Source organism: Montipora foliosa, chromosome 5, assembly GCF_036669935.1.
Source record: "Montipora foliosa isolate CH-2021 chromosome 5, ASM3666993v2, whole genome shotgun sequence".
NCBI classification, from domain to species: Eukaryota; Metazoa; Cnidaria; class Anthozoa; order Scleractinia; family Acroporidae; genus Montipora; species Montipora foliosa.
Window position 1 is genome coordinate 7438105 of NC_090873.1, and position 5000 is coordinate 7443104.

General features: G+C 38.3%; 1 protein-coding gene across 2 annotated transcripts in view; it reads left to right on the top strand.

Annotated features, from left to right (window-relative positions):
- LOC138003522 (dual serine/threonine and tyrosine protein kinase-like) overlaps nt 1–5000 on the top strand; it is a 26104-nt gene that overhangs the window by 9217 nt on the left and 11887 nt on the right. The gene's annotated exons all lie outside the window — the stretch shown is intronic.

Sequence of the window (5000 nt, forward strand, 5' to 3'; positions counted from 1 at the left end):
TTTGACCACAGAGACAGGATAGCCACGTTTTTCGAAGAACTGGCACATCTCCTCTGATTTGCTGGAAAAATCGGAGTCATTACTACATAGACGTCGAAGTCTAAGAAATTGAGAATAAGGAATGGAGTTCTTGACATGTGATGGATGTGACGATGAATACAACAAATAACTGTGTGAATCAGTAGGTTTGTAGTGCACACTAGTGCATAGCACGTTGCCTCTAATAGAAACTTTGATATCTAGGAAAGCCAATGAAGTTTCCGAGTTTCCCCAGGTATATTTAAGAGCCGGATGAAAAGAGTTGACGGAGGTTATAAATTGATCGAGTTCTCTGCTGGATGAGATAGCGCCGATGCAGTCGTCGATGTAGCGGCCGTAGAGTTCAGGTTTGGGGCCGTTGTACTGAGTAACAGTAATTTTAGTAATAGTAAATCTTAGTAATTTTAAATTACTCCAAAATGATCCCGAGACTGGTAGAAGCTTTTCGCAACCTCCACTTATTTCGTTCAAACGCGACAAAAACGTAGGCAACTTTTTAGTTAGAAGCGCGCTCAAAACAAACGAGCAACCCGGCACTTTCAAATGCGCGCGCTCACGATGCAAAACTTGACTGTCTTTTCATTGTTAACGCTAGCAAGATATCGGGACCTAAGCGATCTGTTAAGATCACCGATCGTTTCACATGTACCTCCGCAAATGTCATTTATTGCATAACCTGTACGTTATACATCGGTGAGACAGGTAGACGACTAGGTGACCGATTCCGCGAATACCTTGGCGATGTTGAGAAGAATGACAGGGATGCATCTAAGCCAGTCGCTCGCCATTTTAATCTGCCTAACCACTACAAAAAACACATGGCTATCTGCGGCCTTTCCCTACATCTAGGTACTACGGAAAGCCGCAAGAATCTGGAACAAAAATTCATCTTTCAAATCGGCACCCTTAATCCTCACGGTATTAACGAACGCTTTTCATTTAACTAATATATTCCTATTTTTCACGTTGCCATGTTACCACCAATAGCGTAGCTCCTACTCTACTATAAAAACTACACGTAACCCATAATCCCTCGATTCGCTCTGACGAAGGGCTAACGCTCGAAACGTCAGCTTTTAGAATCTCTGTACGGTGGCCAATTTACATTATCAACTCCGTTGATAAAACCAAATTTTTGTATAGCTGTAATGTTAGTATTGTAAGTGATGTATTTTAGCTTTGCAAGCAATATTTCTATCAGTCTATTAAGTAGCGCAAGTAAGATTAGTGTTTAAGGTATTGTTGTTATTGTAAGTAATAATAGTTTTTGAATGTAAATTCATATCGTAAGTATTGTAAGTATGTAAAAATGTCAGTTGTATTAGTGTTGTAAGTAAGGTTCGTTTTCTAAATAATGCATATATTTAAATAAAAATTGACAAAAAAAAAAAAAAAAGTTAGGGTCCTTCATCTCCTACCCTCCCCGGAGATGAAAGATTGTTCCAATCGCAAAATTATACATAATTGGTTATGTAAATGGCAACAAAATAAATCGTGAAATAAAGAAACATAGGAGTGGCAATCAGGCCCAGAACGCTCGCATGCTGTGTGGGTCAATACCGGCTTAGCAGCGACACTATTCAGGTTTCCCAATACAGCGGTACTCTTAGTTTTCCAATACAGGAATCAAAAAACGTGAAAATAATATTTGGAAAGTAGCCTTTAACATCCAAAAACAACAATGAAATCAAGTAAAGAAACAGAAGTAGAAAATATATGTAAGATTAGAAGTCTTCCGCGGGGACTATACAATTGGCTATACGCAGTGGTCTCCCATGAGCAGGCTTTCGGTGCTTCTGGTCAATGATATTACCAAACCAACAACAAAATAAATCGATTGGCTCCATTGACCCATCGGTCCACTGCTTAGGAGGCTAAACCCTGGCCGGATCAACAACACACAGGATCTCAAAAAACATAGGCGCCCGAGAGGTGCATATGACTACTGCGGAGATGTGCAAGGGGAAAATATGGAAGAAGTAGAATATTCTGTTGTGTGAATAGGGGAAGCTGAAATCTGGGAATTGATTCACCACAGCTTTAATATCGATAGTTTCTCGACTAATGAAAATTTTATGTGCAATAGATTATTTTCATCATGATTGTCACGCAAAAAAAAAAAAAAGAAATTCGAAACCTTCAAAGAAAAAGGCCAATAACTTGGAATGTTGCAGGAAACAAATTTAGAAACCATCTCTCTAATTCTCAGATCTGTGCGGTACATTGTTTCTGAGCTATTTGTCGAAGCGTTTCACGCAACTCTATAACCGAGTTTTGTGTAGGTGGATCAAAGTGCTCCAACGTCTGGACTTCATTTTGCCGTGAAAGGGCTTATTTTTCGCTCATGGGATAAAATACATGTCTATGAATATACCTCCTAATGTTCTTGAAAGGCTCAAAATGCTGAGATATATTTTTCAGTCAAGTAGCTTGGTATCATTGTGTCACGTAAGGTGACACTTAAAGAAATTCTAAATGCTATATTTCCGAAACGGAAGACGTCACGGAACTAGAAACTTGAAAAACTGGACGCGCTATGAGCGCACACTGGGTTGCCTGTGGTATGTGTTACTCAAAAACAGAAGGGACTTAGTTGGGTGGTATTGAACTGCAGCGTCCCAGTTAATTTTTTCAAGTCGGGTGTCATTAAGACCATTTGAGGGGTCACCCAGAAGTCGTGCTAGCAGAGGCCCTTTGGCTCACACGTTCACACGTTCAATTATTTTGTAATGTCCTGTCCCATTTTGAGGTCTTTTAGTTTTGTAAGCTTTGGTAATAAATTCAGTTTAAAGATAACAAAACACACTCTTGAGTAAAACTCGCTCGTTTCTTTAAATAGTCTGCAAAAAAACTAACTGCAAGTTCCTCTGACGGACGTTTTCTTGCATGTCTTGCAGTTGCACTAAACAAAGGTTTATTGCACACACTAAGGAAGGAATGAAGAGGTTAATTCCTTTTCATAATTTCTCTTTTTTTCAGTCTAATGTGATGCGAGGTCAAAATCTTTTTTGGATTTACGTCTGTACCAACATCTACCGTAAAAGCAGGAAGTTAACAGTTTTTTATATGTAAATTTGAAACGAATTCTCATCGAAATATTAATGAAAATCAATCGTCAAAACACTAAAACTTCTGCAGTCTCTGACTTCTGTGATCATGATGTTCTGTAAAAAGGAAGAAATTGATCACGTGCTAGGCAACCATAAAGGTGCACGTGATCACCTTGTGTCAACTGAATGAACTACGGAATAGAATGTTAATCGTTCGTCGTTTTCAGAGTAAAACAACATACTTTTTAGCCAAGAAACTTCCGTCTTTGGTTTTTGACTTTTGTTGTATTTAACTGAATATTTACATTTCATCTGTTGGGTCAGGAAGCCTTCTTTGTCGGGTTCCTGAGAATCGAATCTATTTTGACTTCAGGGTGAACTGTTTACGCAATCATGAGATTGAGCGGCCAATCAAATAAGAGTTTGAAATTGAAAATCTATGGCCGTGCTTTCACGAGTTGTTTTTCAGGTCGCTGAGCAAGTGACAACCGAAACTTCCGTGAAAACAGTTCCTTTCCCAACTCGCTTAAAGTTAAGCGACTTGGCAAATTTCAATAGAATTATCATTAAATTTAAGCTACCAAACCAGGTAGTTTATGCGAGTTGGCAACTGCTTTCGGCCAATCACGATGAAGAGTCGCTTGCAGTTCTTCAAATCGGAAATACTACAGGCGTGTTGTTTTTTATTGTTGCATTGACACGTGCTCTCTCCTCATTTAATCCTACCCGTGAAAACGCGTATCATTTTTAAGTCACTTAACGAAGTCTGCAAACAAACCACTTTCAGGAATGTTAAGCGAGACAACGGCTGTCGTGAAAACACGGCCTATGAGATACAAAAACAGACTTGCGAATTATCGCAAATCACAAAGCTGACAATCGCAAAAGCAAAGGAAATGGTTAATAAATAACAAGTTTTTTACTATCTGAATGTTTTTGGGTTAGACTAAAGCGATATATTGTTGAAAAATCTTCGTGTTAAAGGAGCTGTATCACGTAAAATGATGTAATTTCATGGCACTCAAAATTCCCAAAAAGCATGAGTAATGTAAACAATCTTCGCACTAGTAAGTCTTAGCAATAAATTGGATTAATCAGGAACTTAAAGTAATATTGTTGGCTACTCAAATGAACTTCATTTCACGAAACAGTGACGAAACAGATATTTTTCTGAGGTTAAAAACCTGGCTACCGGCCTATTAATCATTTGTCAGAAAGAAAAAATTCCTGTCATCTTTAGAAAAATTAGGCACGCATTGCGTACGTGTGGTGGTGCAGTAACACAGAGCTTTATTTCATATTGTCAACTGAGCTGCGTTTTGACTTCCAAGAGATTCAAAGTTGTCTTTGCGTAATATGTAGCTCTAATAGTACACGATATTGTTTTGGTATCGTATATCATTGTAGTGCCATGGTAGATGTCTTAGGTAAATAGCCCCCTGAGAAGACATGTGGTTACTAGCAAAATACTAAACCCAGAAAGATTGAAGTAAAAGGGAATCGAGAAACATTGGCTTCGAGGCTTACATGCTGATCATTTTCAAGTTCTCTCAAAACTTCTTTTCACCACAAATTTAAGCTTGCACCCTGAGCGTCTAACAGGTTTGTAATACAGAGGTTCACTTAACTTAATCCCTATCCGGCCGGAGGGGTTAGTATCTGGATGGGTGACCTAAAAAGTATACTACTTTGTAACAGCGACACAAGACCGAAAATTCTATTTTAACTCTCAAAAATGCGAACCAAGCAACGTACAAATTGTTAGCTTGCTTTATGCAAAACAAATATTGATGCAAAAGTAAATAAATATTGGTACACAGTTTTTAGGAAGAGCAGAAGGGAGTTTTCAGGACGGTCGTTCTAGAATAAAATATTTTGCCATCAGCAAGAAAATTTACAAAGATCATAATC